Here is a 20,157-nt window from a genome sequence, read left to right on the forward strand (position 1 = left end):
GATCCCGCTAACGATATCTTTGTGTGACAGCGACCAACGATCAGGCCCCTGCTGGGAGATTGTTGGTCGTGGAGAATGATCAGGACCTTTTTTTGATCGCTGATCACCCCGCTGTCATCGCTAGATCGGCGTGTGTGACGCCGATCTAGCGATGTGTTTACCTGTAACCAGGGTAAATATCGGGTTACTTTGTGCAGGGCCGCGCTTAGTAAGCCGATATTTACCCTGGTTACCATTGTAAAGGTAAAAAAAACCAAAAAACAGTACATACTCACATTCTGATGTCTGTCACGCCCGCCGTCAGCTTCCCTGCACTGACTCAGTGCCGGCCGTAAAGCAGAGCACAGTGGTGACGTCACCGCTGTGCTCTGCTTTACGGCCGGTGCTGACAGTCAGTGCAGGGAAGCTGACGGCGGGGGACGTGACAGACATCGGAATGTATGTACTATTTTTTTTTTTTTTAACTCTTCAAGTCCCTCTCTGCGCAAGGTTACATCCACAAAAAAATTCAGTCCTTTTTGGTGCTTATTTTGGACTTTGGGAAACAAATATGTTGTCTGCCGGAGGAGAAGATAACAAGTTTTAAACCTGGTGTCAGCAGCAGTGAACAGGCCAGTTATGACCCTAAGGAAAACAATGCCTGGGAACAATGATGTCCTGTATTCTGGTCAGTTCAGTGGGCCCAGTTACACTCCAGATGCCTGCAGCAGGATGTCTTAAAAAGCAAAAAAAAGCTCAATAGCCATTGAGACAGGAAGTTCACACTTTCCCGAGTGACTATACTTTCCATGGCCTGGTGGCTTAATTTGGAGAATCTGTCACAGGGAACTCCTTGGTCCTATCAAATGATGGACATAATTGCCGCAGATGCAAGCTCGGAAGGTTGCGGAGCACATCTTTGAGATTGCATAGTCCAGGGAGTCTGTTCGGAGGCAGAAAGACATTATTTGTCAAACATGAAGGAACTGCTAGTGGTAAAGAATGCAGTAATAAAGCTCCTTCCCTAGCTGAAGGGATGTCATATTCAGATTTTGTTGGACAATCGGACAACGGTTGCTTACTTCAACAATCAAGAGGACACAAGATCCCACTAATTGGCAACAGAAGGGATCCTGCAGTTCGCAGAGTATCATCAGTTGGCACTAACAGCAATGCACATAAGAGGGGAAGAAAATGACAGCGCAGACTTCCTCAGTTGAAATAATCTATAACAGGGGGAATGAGGGCTGAATCCTGGAGCATTCCAGAAAATAGTGGATCAATGGGGACAGCCAGAGATAGATTTGTTTTCCAACAAGTGAAACAAAAAAAACAGAAAAATTCTGCTCTAGATCCGAGGGAAAGTCCCTATACAGTAGACTCACTACATTCCCTGCAACTTGGACCTAGCTTATTCCTTCCCCCCATTAGTGTTGATTCAAGTGGAGCTGATGAAATTATGGGAAGAAAGAGCAAAAGTTATTGTAATTGCTCCATTTTGGCCCAAGAGGCCATGGTTCATGTAGATGAGAAGGATGTCTGTGTCAGATCCCTGGGTCCTTCCAGATTTTCCAGTCTCCTCAGGCAGGGCCCAGTCTGTCACCCTCAGAGGTCGAGCCTGCATTTAACGACATGGATTTTGAGAGATTATTGTTAATCCAGAAAGGCTTTTTCCTGGCCTTAGTCTCTACTCTGCTTCAAAGCAGGAAGGTAGTGAACGTGGGAACTTTTTTGACAAGTTTGGGACAATCCTGGGAGGGGGATGGTCTGACTAAAGCCATGCTAGAGTTCGTTCAGAAAGGACTGGAAATGGGCTTAGCCACTAGAACTCTTAGGCTAGGTTCAGATTGCGTTAGGGCAATCCGTTTAGGGCGAAGCGCTAGCAGATTGCGCTAACGCAATGTCTTTTTCGGGGTCGCGTTTAACGTCCCCGCTCTCGCAGATCCCCTTTGACAGCACCCTTATATTCCCTCCCTTCCTGTCACTAATTGTGCACTTTATGGCTGTGTGCACGTGGTGCGTTTTTTATGCGTTTTTTTCCGCTCGGCATTGGCCCAAAAATGCTAGGAAATCCTTATGCTAGCAAAGTCGATGAGAATCCTTTAGTGTTATGCACATGATCAGTATTTTTACTTTCAGGATTTTTTTTGTGTTTTAAATCCTCAACATGTCAATTCTTTGTTCGTTTTTGCCTGCGTTTTTGACCCATTGAATGCACAGGAAAAAAATGCACCAAAAATGCAGCGGATATTTCCGCAGTGTTTTTGCTGCCAAGAGATGCAGAAACCTTGCAGAAATTTCTGCTACAAATACTCAACTTGCGCACATACCCCAAGGGTGAAAAAAACCAAAAAAAAAACCTGTTTATTGGTGATGGCTGTGTTAACAAATTGTCTGGTGGTCCTCTCATGCTCTGAAATCCAACTGATGTGGAGGAGAGGTACCTCCTTTTTTTATTCAGTAGGTTTCCTGTCCTTCTTGGGCAGAAACTCTCTCTCAGGTGGTTCTGTCATAGGCTCTGTAAAATCCGGTTACTGATAAGTAACAAAGATTTCCAGGACATCCCTCCTGACAGCACCATGGAGGTCATCCTCCTCATTCTTACAGGGACAGTAAAGCACACGAGAGGTTAAAAGGTCCCACCCCACCCCCTTTCCTCAGTGTTTTTCTTGTCCCTGCATGGAAGGGACACACAAGAGAAGCAGCAGCGATGGCTTACCAGGGCTCAGAGGGATTGTGCGGATGGTCCAATATCCTTCCCCCTGTCAAGCTGCCCAGGGCCGAAACTCCCCAGTGAGGAGTCCCTCTGTCCCAAAGACCAGTCAAGTGGACGTACTCCTGGGTGAGCTGCTCCTCCCGTCGGGAGGCTCTCAGCTCGGATGCTGGCTGGCGGGCTTCTTCCGGAAGTAGCGCGCACTTCCGGTGACGTCACCATCAGCATCGAAGGTCAGTGTGCGTTCCAGTCCGAGGCACTGGATCTTGCAGGGCGTACGGTGGCAGCATGGAAGAGCTGGGCAGAATGGACCAGGATGGTGGGGTAAGTGCGCTGCGCGCAGAAATCCCACAGCTCTAGTGCCCTCCTAGACCTGTCCCCAGTGGTGGTCAGCCTCAGTCTAACTGTCCCTCTCTTGCAATATGCAGGACAAAGGAGCCCCAACTATGCCCCTGCCTACGCCTAAATGATCGGGCAAAGCTGCAACAAAGTTGAAGCGATGCCCCTTCTGCCATATGAAGCTCCCTGACACCCATGCTAGGACTCTCTGTAATGTTTGTGCAGCTAGGATTGTAAGGGAGGAACAACCTACCCTATTATCAGAAATGAGGTCCCTCATCCGGGAGGAAGTACAGGCATCCATATCTAGCCTCTCTTGTCCGCAGCCTCCAAGTCCAGGTCCACGTCCTAAAAGGCCTAGGTGGGAGATGCAGCAGAGTTCTGGAATCTAATCAGGAGGAAGAGGGCGAAATATTGACGGAAATTCAGGAGCAGGGCAGGAAATATCTTTTTTCTGCCAAGGACACAGACGAGCTGGTACTGGCAGTATGAGACACAATGCAGATAGAGGAGGATCATAAGCTGCAGTCGAGACAGGACCTGATGTTCGGAGGCCTTAGAGAACAGAGACAGCGGGTATTCCCAATTAGTGAGCACATACGGGCCATGATGCTAGGAGTGGGAAAACGCAGAGAAATGACTGGGGTTATCTTGGGACTTCAAAAGCTGTCTCCCCTTTGATCCCGCGGACATAAAGGTCTTCGAGGAAATCCCCAGGATTGATGAGCCAGTCTCTAAGGTGGCTAAGAAGACTTCTATCCCTTTTGAGGACTCGTCGACATTCTCCTAAGACTGACTTGGGAGTCTTCTCCTGCCTTAATCAAAAGTAATATAGCCGCAACATCTGTGGCTAAATCTATGTTCTTATGCCTGGGTCAATTAGAGGATCAGTTATCCTATAAGACCCCAAGAGATGACATCCTGACCACCCTCCCTTTAATGAAATCGGCCACTGCCTTTCTGGCCGATACATCAGCCGAATCCGTTAGGTTCACGGCTAGGAATAGCTCCCTGTCCAATGCGGCCCACAGAGCTATTTGGCTAACATCTTGGTCTGGGGATAACGCTTCCAAGACCAATTTATGCGCCATTCCATTTTCTGGGGAGGGGGTGTTCGGGCCAGCATTGAATATTCTAGGGCTGGCATCAGAATACAAGAGTCAGGGAAATACCAGTAGAGGTTCATACAGCAGTTACTATGGGAGAGGAGGAAAGAGTAAGCGCTCACCCGTTTGGATCAGGTTTTCACTATTGAAAACAATGACGCCATTCCGATAGGGGGGAGACTCGGGCACTTCGCGTTAAATTGGCGCCAGATTACCCAAAGCCAGTGGGTCCTCAGGACTAGCGCAGAAGGATAGTCAATAAAGTTTGCCTCCCCTCCTGCAGAAAGATACATCGTCCCCACTACAGTGTTGGTGGGATCCGCCATATTTGCGGACTTACAAAAATAGGGAAAAAGGAAAAAATGGGAAGAAAATAAGTCAGCTCACCAATCCCTCAACAGTGCAATGATGTCCATGCACGGAGCCGCCTTGGTCAAGGGCGTAGTCCAGAGCCAGCAATGAAAAAGAAAAAATAATCTCCAGCATGGATCTTCTAAAAAGTCAATTTATTGAAAACACTTTAAAATGCAAACATTTGCAAGAAAGAGATGGGGGTCCCAGGTGGTCAACGCCGACGCGTTTCGACCATCAGGTCTTAGTCATGGCATGAAAATGGGACCACATATTAACATTTTATACAACACAGAACACTAAAACAACAAGTGCTTAGATTAAAATTCAGGTGGGCAATCAGAACATTCATTAGATTAACCCCCTGTGAACCGCAAAAGAGAAAGACATGTTTATGGAAAAAGAACCACAATGGTGCATCAAAAAATTACATTAGCCGGAGTAATAGAACCAATTCACAGTGTGTACAATATTAAATATCACCTTCTTATGGAGAGAAGAAAAAAAAAAAAAAAAAAAAAAATTTTTATTAAAAAAAAAAAATAAAAAAAAAAATTGGATTATATGAAAAAAATATATGAAATTATTACATTAATCTAACTGCAAAATGAGGTCAAGACGTTTGTTCAGCCCTAAGGGCACCCTTGACTGTAGAGAAAATATCCAAAAGGATTCACGATTTAATATCTTACGTCTATGATCACCGCCTCTAGGGGGTTTATGCACTTTTTCAATAGCAGTCACTTTAATCATGCTGGTATTACCTGCATGGATTGTTTTGCAGTGGTGAGAGACTGCAGAAATGTTATGTGATGTATTATTAAGTGCAGATTCTGAGATATGCTTACAAAACCTTCTTTTTAGAGGGCCCACTGTGCAGCCCACATATTGCAGTTTACATAAGTCGCATTCTATCAAGTAAATGACACCTTCTGAGTTGCAATTCATGTGCGTTCGAATCGGATAAGTAATGCCTGTCACACTAGAGGTGAAACTAGTAGTTTTTCTTACGAAATTACACGTTTTACACGGGTGGTGACCACATTTAAAAAAACCCTTATATGTTAACCAGGCACTATTTCCTGCAGTCAATTTACTGTGGAGATAAAGACTCGGAGATAGGATGTCACGTAAGGAAGGTGCTTTTTTGGCAAGATATCGTATGTGAGTACGATCTAAAATATGTGCTAGCTTCACATCACTATATAAAATAGGAACATATTTTTTCACAATTTGAATTATTTCTGCATACTGCGGACTATAAACTGTGGAAAAATTTATCGTACTCAGAGAGTGAGAGGCAGGCTCTGTGTGTTTATTTTCATTAAGCCTTTTTCTTTTAATTTTTTTCATTTTATTATTATTCTTGTTGGGGTTCCTAGAAAGAGACCCTGAATCCTCATTATCACTCCATAATAAAGACTTCCTATCAATGTCTTTTGTCACTGATTTTGCTCTGTGTAGCATCCAATTAGGATAACCGCGATCTTTAAGTCTGAAAACTGCAGACTCAGTTTCCTGTGTGAATTGTGCAGCTGAACTACAATTTCTTTTAAGCCTGATAAATTCACCCACTGGTATATTCTTAATGACATGTTTTGGGTGACAAGAGTGTGCCTCCAAAATTGAGTTGCTGTCAGTAGATTTTCTATAAGGGGAAACAGCAACTAAGTTAGTATTTTCATTTACTGATAAGGAAATATCCAAATAATTGATAGAAGTCTTGGAGGTATTAAAAGTAAAGGAGAGATTAAAATCGGTATTATTCACGTATTTTATGAAATCCGTAATCAGCATATCTTCCCCCTTCCAAATTATAATCAAATCATCGATATAGCGACCAAAAAATACAATGTTATTAGAAAAGGGATTATTCTCATTGAAAATATATTTTTCTTCCCAAACCGCTACTGTAATATTGGCTAATGAAGGGGAACATTTCCCTCCCATACTAACGCCCTTTTTTTGAATAAAAAACAACCTGTCAAATGAAAAATAATTATGGGTCAACAGAAAAGAAACTGAATCTATAATAAAAAATTGAATCTCCTGTTTGTATGTGCTGTACTTATTGAGAAAATATGACAGGCTGGTTAGAATGATATTATGTGGTATGGAAGGATATAAACCAACCACATCACAGGTGACCCATGTATAATGTGAAGACCACAAAAAGCCATCTAATGCGGCAATGACTGCTTTGGTATCTTTAATGTAACCCGGTAAATTGATCACTAAGGGTTGTAGAAAATGATCCACCCATTCTCCCAAATTTTCTGAGAGTGACCCTATACCAGAGATGATGGCTCTAAACGGAGGAGGAAAAACATTTTTATGAATCTTAGGGAACGCATGATAAATAGGGATAACTGGATGTTTGATATTTAAATAATCATATATTTTTTGTGTAATAGCACCTGTGGATAGGCCATCTACTAATAATTTCTCTAAATGTATCTGAAATTCTTTTGTGGGATCATATGGAATTTGGGTGTAAGTAGAACAATCACTAAGAATGCGAAGATTTTCCACGTAATATAAACCAGCATTCAAAATTACCACCCCCCCTCCTTTGTCAGCCTGTCTGATCAATAAATCCTCATTATGGCGTAAATTACTTATAGCCTGTCTTTCCAAAACAGTCAGATTATCATGCACAAAATCTATGTTACTATCCAGTTTCATTAAATCCCTCTCTACCAGTTCTTGGAAGGTGTCCAAGACAGTGGGTCTGGATTGTACTGGATAGAATAGAGCATTAGGTGTACCAAAATCCTTATTCATATTACAGTCTTTCTCAAGTGAATCGGATTGCAAATCTCGTAAAATAGAATAATCCAAAAGTTCCTGAAAGGAAAAATTACCATGTGGAGAAACAGCATTGGTATATCCAGGAGGTTGCACAGTATCAGAAAAAGCAGAATCTTGTTCAAAGTGACATTTCAAGGTTAAGTTTCTGGCAAATTTGTTTACATCCAATAAAGTCCTAAATACGTCAAATTTTTTTATTGGACAAAAACCAAGTCCTTTTCCCAAAAGAGAAATTTCAGCTTCAGACAAAATATAGCTGGAAAGATTCCAGACTGGAAGTGTCAATACTTCCTCTGATTCCTGAGCGGGTAAGTTCTTACGTTTGTGCTTCCTCCCCGCCCTCCTCCGGCGTTTTTTGCTTTGCTGATGGCACCTGATCTCTCATTAAATGTCTCATTATGCCTGTTGGATCCAAACGATACATCCGAAAAATCTTCTGAAGTATTATGATTTGAGCTGGATGAACCCATCGACTCATGAGATGCAGTGAAGCTGACCCTTCGCCCTTTATAATTGGAATCAAAGAAATCATGTTGCGGGCGTCTATTCCTTCTATTCCAGGTACGGGAGATTTTCCAGGTGTAAACTTGGTTCAATTCATAATCCCGTTTATCTCTCTGGAATTTGTCATGTTTAATATCAGCAACATGTTCCTCTAGTTTCAGTAAGTTTTTTTCCATTCTCTGGTTTAAAATGTTGAAATCCTCAACATTGTTATATTTATTCAGGGATGTCTGTATTTTTGTAATGTCATCTTTTATATGATTAATCTCAATTTCTTCATGTTTGGTGATTAGTTCCATCAACTTATATGAACATTGTGAAAGTATTGATTCCCATTCCGTTTTAAACTCATCTGAATAAGAAAAGGTGGGTTTCTTATTGATTCTTAAACCCCTTGGTATAAGTTTTTTAGACAAATATGATTTAAGAGAGGTCATGTCCCACCATAATCTCGTCTCTTTACTTTTACGGTTCTCCAGTGTTTTAAAAAGGTCCTCAATAGACTCGCCTGAGGAAACCCCATTATTCCGAGACACATCTTCATTAGTTTGATTAAAGATAGACGCAAACCTATTCATGCGTTTTCTATCACTATCCATAGATATTGCACTGTGATTATCCATAGCAGGCAAATCAGTTCATAACCAATGGTAAGTATAGAAAAAATTAAATAGGGGAGGAAGCAAGACTTGGTCCACAAAATACAAAAATAGGGAAAAAGGAAAAAATGGGAAGAAAATAAGTCAGCTCACCAATCCCTCAACAGTGCAATGATGTCCATGCACGGAGCCGCCTTGGTCAAGGGCGTAGTCCAGAGCCAGCAATGAAAAAGAAAAAATAATCTCCAGCATGGATCTTCTAAAAAGTCAATTTATTGAAAACACTTTAAAATGCAAACATTTGCAAGAAAGAGATGGGGGTCCCAGGTGGTCAACGCCGACGCGTTTCGACCATCAGGTCTTAGTCATGGCATGAAAATGGGACCACATATTAACATTTTATACAACACAGAACACTAAAACAACAAGTGCTTAGATTAAAATTCAGGTGGGCAATCAGAACATTCATTAGATTAACCCCCTGTGAACCGCAAAAGAGAAAGACATGTTTATGGAAAAAGAACCACAATGGTGCATCAAAAAATTACATTAGCCGGAGTAATAGAACCAATTCACAGTGCATAAACCCCCTAGAGGCGGTGATCATAGACGTAAGATATTAAATCGTGAATCCTTTTGGATATTTTCTCTACAGTCAAGGGTGCCCTTAGGGCTGAACAAACGTCTTGACCTCATTTTGCAGTTAGATTAATGTAATAATTTCATATATTTTTTTCATATAATCCAATTTTTTTTTTTTTTTTTTTTAATAAAATTTTTTTTTTTTTTTTTTTTTTTTTTCTTCTCTCCATAAGAAGGTGATATTTAATATTGTACACACTGTGAATTGGTTCTATTACTCCGGCTAATGTAATTTTTTGATGCACCATTGTGGTTCTTTTTCCATAAACATGTCTTTCTCTTTTGCGGTTCACAGGGGGTTAATCTAATGAATGTTCTGATTGCCCACCTGAATTTTAATCTAAGCACTTGTTGTTTTAGTGTTCTGTGTTGTATAAAATGTTAATATGTGGTCCCATTTTCATGCCATGACTAAGACCTGATGGTCGAAACGCGTCGGCGTTGACCACCTGGGACCCCCATCTCTTTCTTGCAAATGTTTGCATTTTAAAGTGTTTTCAATAAATTGACTTTTTAGAAGATCCATGCTGGAGATTATTTTTTCTTTTTCATTGCTGGCTCTGGACTACGCCCTTGACCAAGGCGGCTCCGTGCATGGACATCATTGCACTGTTGAGGGATTGGTGAGCTGACTTATTTTCTTCCCATTTTTTCCTTTTTCCCTATTTTTGTATTTTGTGGACCAAGTCTTGCTTCCTCCCCTATTTAATTTTTTCTATACTTACCATTGGTTATGAACTGATTTGCCTGCTATGGATAATCACAGTGCAATATCTATGGATAGTGATAGAAAACGCATGAATAGGTTTGCGTCTATCTTTAATCAAACTAATGAAGATGTGTCTCGGAATAATGGGGTTTCCTCAGGCGAGTCTATTGAGGACCTTTTTAAAACACTGGAGAACCGTAAAAGTAAAGAGACGAGATTATGGTGGGACATGACCTCTCTTAAATCATATTTGTCTAAAAAACTTATACCAAGGGGTTTAAGAATCAATAAGAAACCCACCTTTTCTTATTCAGATGAGTTTAAAACGGAATGGGAATCAATACTTTCACAATGTTCATATAAGTTGATGGAACTAATCACCAAACATGAAGAAATTGAGATTAATCATATAAAAGATGACATTACAAAAATACAGACATCCCTGAATAAATATAACAATGTTGAGGATTTCAACATTTTAAACCAGAGAATGGAAAAAAACTTACTGAAACTAGAGGAACATGTTGCTGATATTAAACATGACAAATTCCAGAGAGATAAACGGGATTATGAATTGAACCAAGTTTACACCTGGAAAATCTCCCGTACCTGGAATAGAAGGAATAGACGCCCGCAACATGATTTCTTTGATTCCAATTATAAAGGGCGAAGGGTCAGCTTCACTGCATCTCATGAGTCGATGGGTTCATCCAGCTCAAATCATAATACTTCAGAAGATTTTTCGGATGTATCGTTTGGATCCAACAGGCATAATGAGACATTTAATGAGAGATCAGGTGCCATCAGCAAAGCAAAAAACGCCGGAGGAGGGCGGGGAGGAAGCACAAACGTAAGAACTTACCCGCTCAGGAATCAGAGGAAGTATTGACACTTCCAGTCTGGAATCTTTCCAGCTATATTTTGTCTGAAGCTGAAATTTCTCTTTTGGGAAAAGGACTTGGTTTTTGTCCAATAAAAAAATTTGACGTATTTAGGACTTTATTGGATGTAAACAAATTTGCCAGAAACTTAACCTTGAAATGTCACTTTGAACAAGATTCTGCTTTTTCTGATACTGTGCAACCTCCTGGATATACCAATGCTGTTTCTCCACATGGTAATTTTTCCTTTCAGGAACTTTTGGATTATTCTATTTTACGAGATTTGCAATCCGATTCACTTGAGAAAGACTGTAATATGAATAAGGATTTTGGTACACCTAATGCTCTATTCTATCCAGTACAATCCAGACCCACTGTCTTGGACACCTTCCAAGAACTGGTAGAGAGGGATTTAATGAAACTGGATAGTAACATAGATTTTGTGCATGATAATCTGACTGTTTTGGAAAGACAGGCTATAAGTAATTTACGCCATAATGAGGATTTATTGATCAGACAGGCTGACAAAGGAGGGGGGGTGGTAATTTTGAATGCTGGTTTATATTACGTGGAAAATCTTCGCATTCTTAGTGATTGTTCTACTTACACCCAAATTCCATATGATCCCACAAAAGAATTTCAGATACATTTAGAGAAATTATTAGTAGATGGCCTATCCACAGGTGCTATTACACAAAAAATATATGATTATTTAAATATCAAACATCCAGTTATCCCTATTTATCATGCGTTCCCTAAGATTCATAAAAATGTTTTTCCTCCTCCGTTTAGAGCCATCATCTCTGGTATAGGGTCACTCTCAGAAAATTTGGGAGAATGGGTGGATCATTTTCTACAACCCTTAGTGATCAATTTACCGGGTTACATTAAAGATACCAAAGCAGTCATTGCCGCATTAGATGGCTTTTTGTGGTCTTCACATTATACATGGGTCACCTGTGATGTGGTTGGTTTATATCCTTCCATACCACATAATATCATTCTAACCAGCCTGTCATATTTTCTCAATAAGTACAGCACATACAAACAGGAGATTCAATTTTTTATTATAGATTCAGTTTCTTTTCTGTTGACCCATAATTATTTTTCATTTGACAGGTTGTTTTTTATTCAAAAAAAGGGCGTTAGTATGGGAGGGAAATGTTCCCCTTCATTAGCCAATATTACAGTAGCGGTTTGGGAAGAAAAATATATTTTCAATGAGAATAATCCCTTTTCTAATAACATTGTATTTTTTGGTCGCTATATCGATGATTTGATTATAATTTGGAAGGGGGAAGATATGCTGATTACGGATTTCATAAAATACGTGAATAATACCGATTTTAATCTCTCCTTTACTTTTAATACCTCCAAGACTTCTATCAATTATTTGGATATTTCCTTATCAGTAAATGAAAATACTAACTTAGTTGCTGTTTCCCCTTATAGAAAATCTACTGACAGCAACTCAATTTTGGAGGCACACTCTTGTCACCCAAAACATGTCATTAAGAATATACCAGTGGGTGAATTTATCAGGCTTAAAAGAAATTGTAGTTCAGCTGCACAATTCACACAGGAAACTGAGTCTGCAGTTTTCAGACTTAAAGATCGCGGTTATCCTAATTGGATGCTACACAGAGCAAAATCAGTGACAAAAGACATTGATAGGAAGTCTTTATTATGGAGTGATAATGAGGATTCAGGGTCTCTTTCTAGGAACCCCAACAAGAATAATAATAAAATGAAAAAAATTAAAAGAAAAAGGCTTAATGAAAATAAACACACAGAGCCTGCCTCTCACTCTCTGAGTACGATAAATTTTTCCACAGTTTATAGTCCGCAGTATGCAGAAATAATTCAAATTGTGAAAAAATATGTTCCTATTTTATATAGTGATGTGAAGCTAGCACATATTTTAGATCGTACTCACATACGATATCTTGCCAAAAAAGCACCTTCCTTACGTGACATCCTATCTCCGAGTCTTTATCTCCACAGTAAATTGACTGCAGGAAATAGTGCCTGGTTAACATATAAGGGTTTTTTTAAATGTGGTCACCACCCGTGTAAAACGTGTAATTTCGTAAGAAAAACTACTAGTTTCACCTCTAGTGTGACAGGCATTACTTATCCGATTCGAACGCACATGAATTGCAACTCAGAAGGTGTCATTTACTTGATAGAATGCGACTTATGTAAACTGCAATATGTGGGCTGCACAGTGGGCCCTCTAAAAAGAAGGTTTTGTAAGCATATCTCAGAATCTGCACTTAATAATACATCACATAACATTTCTGCAGTCTCTCACCACTGCAAAACAATCCATGCAGGTAATACCAGCATGATTAAAGTGACTGCTATTGAAAAAGTGCATAAACCCCCTAGAGGCGGTGATCATAGACGTAAGATATTAAATCGTGAATCCTTTTGGATATTTTCTCTACAGTCAAGGGTGCCCTTAGGGCTGAACAAACGTCTTGACCTCATTTTGCAGTTAGATTAATGTAATAATTTCATATATTTTTTTCATATAATCCAATTTTTTTTTTTATTTTTTTTTTTTAATAAAAATTTTTTTTTTTTTTTTTTTTTTTCTTCTCTCCATAAGAAGGTGATATTTAATATTGTACACACTGTGAATTGGTTCTATTACTCCGGCTAATGTAATTTTTTGATGCACCATTGTGGTTCTTTTTCCATAAACATGTCTTTCTCTTTTGCGGTTCACAGGGGGTTAATCTAATGAATGTTCTGATTGCCCACCTGAATTTTAATCTAAGCACTTGTTGTTTTAGTGTTCTGTGTTGTATAAAATGTTAATATGTGGTCCCATTTTCATGCCATGACTAAGACCTGATGGTCGAAACGCGTCGGCGTTGACCACCTGGGACCCCCATCTCTTTCTTGCAAATGTTTGCATTTTAAAGTGTTTTCAATAAATTGACTTTTTAGAAGATCCATGCTGGAGATTATTTTTTCTTTTTCATTGCTGGCTCTGGACTACGCCCTTGACCAAGGCGGCTCCGTGCATGGACATCATTGCACTGTTGAGGGATTGGTGAGCTGACTTATTTTCTTCCCATTTTTTCCTTTTTCCCTATTTTTGTATTTTGTGGACCAAGTCTTGCTTCCTCCCCTATTTAATTTTTTCTATACTTACCATTGGTTATGAACTGATTTGCCTGCTATGGATAATCACAGTGCAATATCTATGGATAGTGATAGAAAACGCATGAATAGGTTTGCGTCTATCTTTAATCAAACTAATGAAGATGTGTCTCGGAATAATGGGGTTTCCTCAGGCGAGTCTATTGAGGACCTTTTTAAAACACTGGAGAACCGTAAAAGTAAAGAGACGAGATTATGGTGGGACATGACCTCTCTTAAATCATATTTGTCTAAAAAACTTATACCAAGGGGTTTAAGAATCAATAAGAAACCCACCTTTTCTTATTCAGATGAGTTTAAAACGGAATGGGAATCAATACTTTCACAATGTTCATATAAGTTGATGGAACTAATCACCAAACATGAAGAAATTGAGATTAATCATATAAAAGATGACATTACAAAAATACAGACATCCCTGAATAAATATAACAATGTTGAGGATTTCAACATTTTAAACCAGAGAATGGAAAAAAACTTACTGAAACTAGAGGAACATGTTGCTGATATTAAACATGACAAATTCCAGAGAGATAAACGGGATTATGAATTGAACCAAGTTTACACCTGGAAAATCTCCCGTACCTGGAATAGAAGGAATAGACGCCCGCAACATGATTTCTTTGATTCCAATTATAAAGGGCGAAGGGTCAGCTTCACTGCATCTCATGAGTCGATGGGTTCATCCAGCTCAAATCATAATACTTCAGAAGATTTTTCGGATGTATCGTTTGGATCCAACAGGCATAATGAGACATTTAATGAGAGATCAGGTGCCATCAGCAAAGCAAAAAACGCCGGAGGAGGGCGGGGAGGAAGCACAAACGTAAGAACTTACCCGCTCAGGAATCAGAGGAAGTATTGACACTTCCAGTCTGGAATCTTTCCAGCTATATTTTGTCTGAAGCTGAAATTTCTCTTTTGGGAAAAGGACTTGGTTTTTGTCCAATAAAAAAATTTGACGTATTTAGGACTTTATTGGATGTAAACAAATTTGCCAGAAACTTAACCTTGAAATGTCACTTTGAACAAGATTCTGCTTTTTCTGATACTGTGCAACCTCCTGGATATACCAATGCTGTTTCTCCACATGGTAATTTTTCCTTTCAGGAACTTTTGGATTATTCTATTTTACGAGATTTGCAATCCGATTCACTTGAGAAAGACTGTAATATGAATAAGGATTTTGGTACACCTAATGCTCTATTCTATCCAGTACAATCCAGACCCACTGTCTTGGACACCTTCCAAGAACTGGTAGAGAGGGATTTAATGAAACTGGATAGTAACATAGATTTTGTGCATGATAATCTGACTGTTTTGGAAAGACAGGCTATAAGTAATTTACGCCATAATGAGGATTTATTGATCAGACAGGCTGACAAAGGAGGGGGGGTGGTAATTTTGAATGCTGGTTTATATTACGTGGAAAATCTTCGCATTCTTAGTGATTGTTCTACTTACACCCAAATTCCATATGATCCCACAAAAGAATTTCAGATACATTTAGAGAAATTATTAGTAGATGGCCTATCCACAGGTGCTATTACACAAAAAATATATGATTATTTAAATATCAAACATCCAGTTATCCCTATTTATCATGCGTTCCCTAAGATTCATAAAAATGTTTTTCCTCCTCCGTTTAGAGCCATCATCTCTGGTATAGGGTCACTCTCAGAAAATTTGGGAGAATGGGTGGATCATTTTCTACAACCCTTAGTGATCAATTTACCGGGTTACATTAAAGATACCAAAGCAGTCATTGCCGCATTAGATGGCTTTTTGTGGTCTTCACATTATACATGGGTCACCTGTGATGTGGTTGGTTTATATCCTTCCATACCACATAATATCATTCTAACCAGCCTGTCATATTTTCTCAATAAGTACAGCACATACAAACAGGAGATTCAATTTTTTATTATAGATTCAGTTTCTTTTCTGTTGACCCATAATTATTTTTCATTTGACAGGTTGTTTTTTATTCAAAAAAAGGGCGTTAGTATGGGAGGGAAATGTTCCCCTTCATTAGCCAATATTACAGTAGCGGTTTGGGAAGAAAAATATATTTTCAATGAGAATAATCCCTTTTCTAATAACATTGTATTTTTTGGTCGCTATATCGATGATTTGATTATAATTTGGAAGGGGGAAGATATGCTGATTACGGATTTCATAAAATACGTGAATAATACCGATTTTAATCTCTCCTTTACTTTTAATACCTCCAAGACTTCTATCAATTATTTGGATATTTCCTTATCAGTAAATGAAAATACTAACTTAGTTGCTGTTTCCCCTTATAGAAAATCTACTGACAGCAACTCAATTTTGGAGGCACACTCTTGTCACCCAAAACATGTCATTAAGAATATACCAGTGGGTGAATTTATCAGGCTTAAAAGAAATTGTAGTTCAGCTGCACAATTCACACAGGAAACTGAGTCTGCAGTTTTCAGACTTAAAGATCGCGGTTATCCTAATTGGATGCTACACAGAGCAAAATCAGTGACAAAAGACATTGATAGGAAGTCTTTATTATGGAGTGATAATGAGGATTCAGGGTCTCTTTCTAGGAACCCCAACAAGAATAATAATAAAATGAAAAAAATTAAAAGAAAAAGGCTTAATGAAAATAAACACACAGAGCCTGCCTCTCACTCTCTGAGTACGATAAATTTTTCCACAGTTTATAGTCCGCAGTATGCAGAAATAATTCAAATTGTGAAAAAATATGTTCCTATTTTATATAGTGATGTGAAGCTAGCACATATTTTAGATCGTACTCACATACGATATCTTGCCAAAAAAGCACCTTCCTTACGTGACATCCTATCTCCGAGTCTTTATCTCCACAGTAAATTGACTGCAGGAAATAGTGCCTGGTTAACATATAAGGGTTTTTTTAAATGTGGTCACCACCCGTGTAAAACGTGTAATTTCGTAAGAAAAACTACTAGTTTCACCTCTAGTGTGACAGGCATTACTTATCCGATTCGAACGCACATGAATTGCAACTCAGAAGGTGTCATTTACTTGATAGAATGCGACTTATGTAAACTGCAATATGTGGGCTGCACAGTGGGCCCTCTAAAAAGAAGGTTTTGTAAGCATATCTCAGAATCTGCACTTAATAATACATCACATAACATTTCTGCAGTCTCTCACCACTGCAAAACAATCCATGCAGGTAATACCAGCATGATTAAAGTGACTGCTATTGAAAAAGTGCATAAACCCCCTAGAGGCGGTGATCATAGACGTAAGATATTAAATCGTGAATCCTTTTGGATATTTTCTCTACAGTCAAGGGTGCCCTTAGGGCTGAACAAACGTCTTGACCTCATTTTGCAGTTAGATTAATGTAATAATTTCATATATTTTTTTCATATAATCCAATTTTTTTTTTTATTTTTTTTTTTTAATAAAAATTTTTTTTTTTTTTTTTCTTCTCTCCATAAGAAGGTGATATTTAATATTGTACACACTGTGAATTGGTTCTATTACTCCGGCTAATGTAATTTTTTGATGCACCATTGTGGTTCTTTTTCCATAAACATGTCTTTCTCTTTTGCGGTTCACAGGGGGTTAATCTAATGAATGTTCTGATTGCCCACCTGAATTTTAATCTAAGCACTTGTTGTTTTAGTGTTCTGTGTTGTATAAAATGTTAATATGTGGTCCCATTTTCATGCCATGACTAAGACCTGATGGTCGAAACGCGTCGGCGTTGACCACCTGGGACCCCCATCTCTTTCTTGCAAATGTTTGCATTTTAAAGTGTTTTCAATAAATTGACTTTTTAGAAGATCCATGCTGGAGATTATTTTTTCTTTTTCATATTTGCGGACTTGGAACAGTTGGCCTGCTCAGAGGTCATAATCCCAGTTCCTTCAGCAGAGGTATGCAAGGGCCATTATTCATCCCTGTTCTCCATAATAAAACCGCCAGGAGATGCCCGTACCATAATCAATCTAAAACCATTAAACCTCTGGGTCAGATACAAGAGGTTCTGGATGGAGTCAATAAGATCTACCATCCACCTCTTAGACAAAGACGCCTTGATGTGTACTCTAAACTTGGAAAGTGCCTATTACTATGTCCCTATTCACCCTGCATTTCAAGTTCTTAAGATTTGCAGTAGATCTCCCAGATCGGACCTGCCACTTCCAGTTTCAGTGCCTTCCCTTTGGCCTTGCCTCGGCCCCCCGAGTGTTCACCAAACTAATAGCAGAAGAGGTGGCATACCTAAGAAACCAGGGGATCATCATAATTCCATATCTGGACAACTTCCTCTTGGCGGCAAGATCGGCAGAAGAACTGGTCCGGGACAGAAATCTAACCATCTCTACAATGGAATTCCTCGGTTGGTCAATTAACACTCAGAAGTTGGACTTGATACCAGAGACCAAGTAGGTGTTTCTGGCAGTACTGCTGGATTCCAGGCATAGAACATCCTTTTTAAAAGCAGAAAAGCAGGAGGTAATACAGAGCAGGGTCAAAGACTTGTTAAAACACCGCATCTCCATCAGATCAGCTATGAAGCCGGCATTCCTTGCGTCAGGTGGACACAGTCCCACTCAAGAGGGTTACAGAGAGACATCTTATACGTCTGGGACCGACAACAATCCTCTCTCGACCAGATAATACACCCTATCCTCAGCAGCAAGAAGGTCATTACTCTGGTGGACTCAACCTGGAAACCTACAGGTGGGCATACAGTGGATCGCCTCCCCATGTGTGGTTATCACCACGGACGCCAGCGAATGGGGATGGGGAGCTCATCTAAAGGGAAGGATACTTCAGGGCAGATGGCCAGAAGAAATTCGTTGCAGGTCCTCCAACTAGAGAACTTTACGCCGCTTGGGAAGCTCTGAGGCAGAATCAGGAACATTTTGAAGAATCAACATATCCATATCCTCTCAGACAATGTGACAACAGTTTTTCCTGTGACACCAAGGGGGACCCAGACAGCGGCCACTCCAGGATCTAGCAGGCAAGATCTTTTCTTGGGCAGAGAGGACGGTCCTTTCAATATCGGCAGTCCATCTCGAAGGTTCTCAGAAAGGTTCTCAGAACATGGTAGCAGACTACCTGAGCAGGCAAAGGATCTGGCCAGCAGAATGGGAGCTGAACTGCGAGGTGTTCGAGCATCTTTCCCATCTCTGGGGAACTCCTCAGATAGACCTGTTTGCGACCAGGAAGAATGCAAAGGTGCCCAGGTTTTATTCACTGAACCCCCTGGACGCCCCAGAGGCAGTCGATGCGCTAAGCCAGATGTGGGACAGGTCCCTCTCCTACACATTCTCACCATTAGCACTCATTCCCGCTGCCCTCAGGAAGATCCAAGAAGATCGAGCAGTGGTTCTCCTAATTGTTCCATGCTGGCCAAGGAGAAGCTGATTCCCACTACTAGGAGCAATGGCAGTACAGGATCCAATACTGCTTCCTCAGCGAGAGGACGTAATTCACCAGGGCCCAATCTTAAGCAGAACCCAGAGAAGCTACACCTTTCGGCTTGGATCCTGAGAGGGACATCCTGAGAGCTCGGGGCCTGTCGGAGCAGGTTATCACTACTATCCAATCTAGCAGGAAGCCCGTTACGTCGGCCATATACTATAAATTCTGGAAGAGGTTCTGTTTGGAGGGTGGCAGGTCCGACCCCCTCTTGTGGACTCCCCAGATATCCACGGGGTCTTGGACTTTCATCAGGCAGGGTTTAACAAGGGTCTTAGACCCAGCACGCTAAAGGTCCAGATATCGGCTTTAAGCAGTTACTTTGACTACCCCCTGGCCTCTCTCCCATGGATAATATGGTTCGTTAGAGCAGTGCAAAGATTGCGTCCTATAATTAGGCGGTTGGCCCCTCCTTGGGATCTGAGCCTAGTCCTTAAGTCTTTGTGTAGAGATGCCCATCTCAACCCGAACGTTAAAGACAGCATTCTTAGCGGCCATTACCACAGCTAAATGGGTGGGGGAAATCCAGGCTTTGTCTACCAGGGACTCATATCCCCAGATCTGGGGAGATCGAATAATTTTCAAATTAGATCCCACCTTTGTGCCCAAGGTAGCGTCCTGCCAAAACCTGAACCAGGAGATAGGTAATACTATCTTCTGTCCAAATCCTTCAAATAGCAAGGAACAGTCCCCACATTCCCTGGATGTTAGACAGGCAGTTATATACTACCTAGAAGCCGCCCGTAGCTGGAGACAGGACCATAACTTGTTCGTCCTGTTTGGGGGGGGGGGCGGGGAAACAAGGGTAAAAGAGCCTCTAAAGCATCCATTGCAAGATAGATTACCTCGGTTATTTCCCTAGCCTCAGTCAGAGGGGATCTTTCCCCCC

General features: G+C 40.3%; 1 protein-coding gene across 1 annotated transcript in view; it reads left to right on the forward strand.

Moving 5' to 3' along the window:
• Positions 1-20,157, forward strand: part of SERINC2 (serine incorporator 2) — a 178,086-nt gene that overhangs the window by 52,689 nt on the left and 105,240 nt on the right. The gene's annotated exons all lie outside the window — the stretch shown is intronic.

This window comes from Ranitomeya imitator, chromosome 3 (genome assembly GCF_032444005.1).
Source record: "Ranitomeya imitator isolate aRanImi1 chromosome 3, aRanImi1.pri, whole genome shotgun sequence".
In the NCBI taxonomy this organism is placed as follows: domain Eukaryota; kingdom Metazoa; phylum Chordata; class Amphibia; order Anura; family Dendrobatidae; genus Ranitomeya; species Ranitomeya imitator.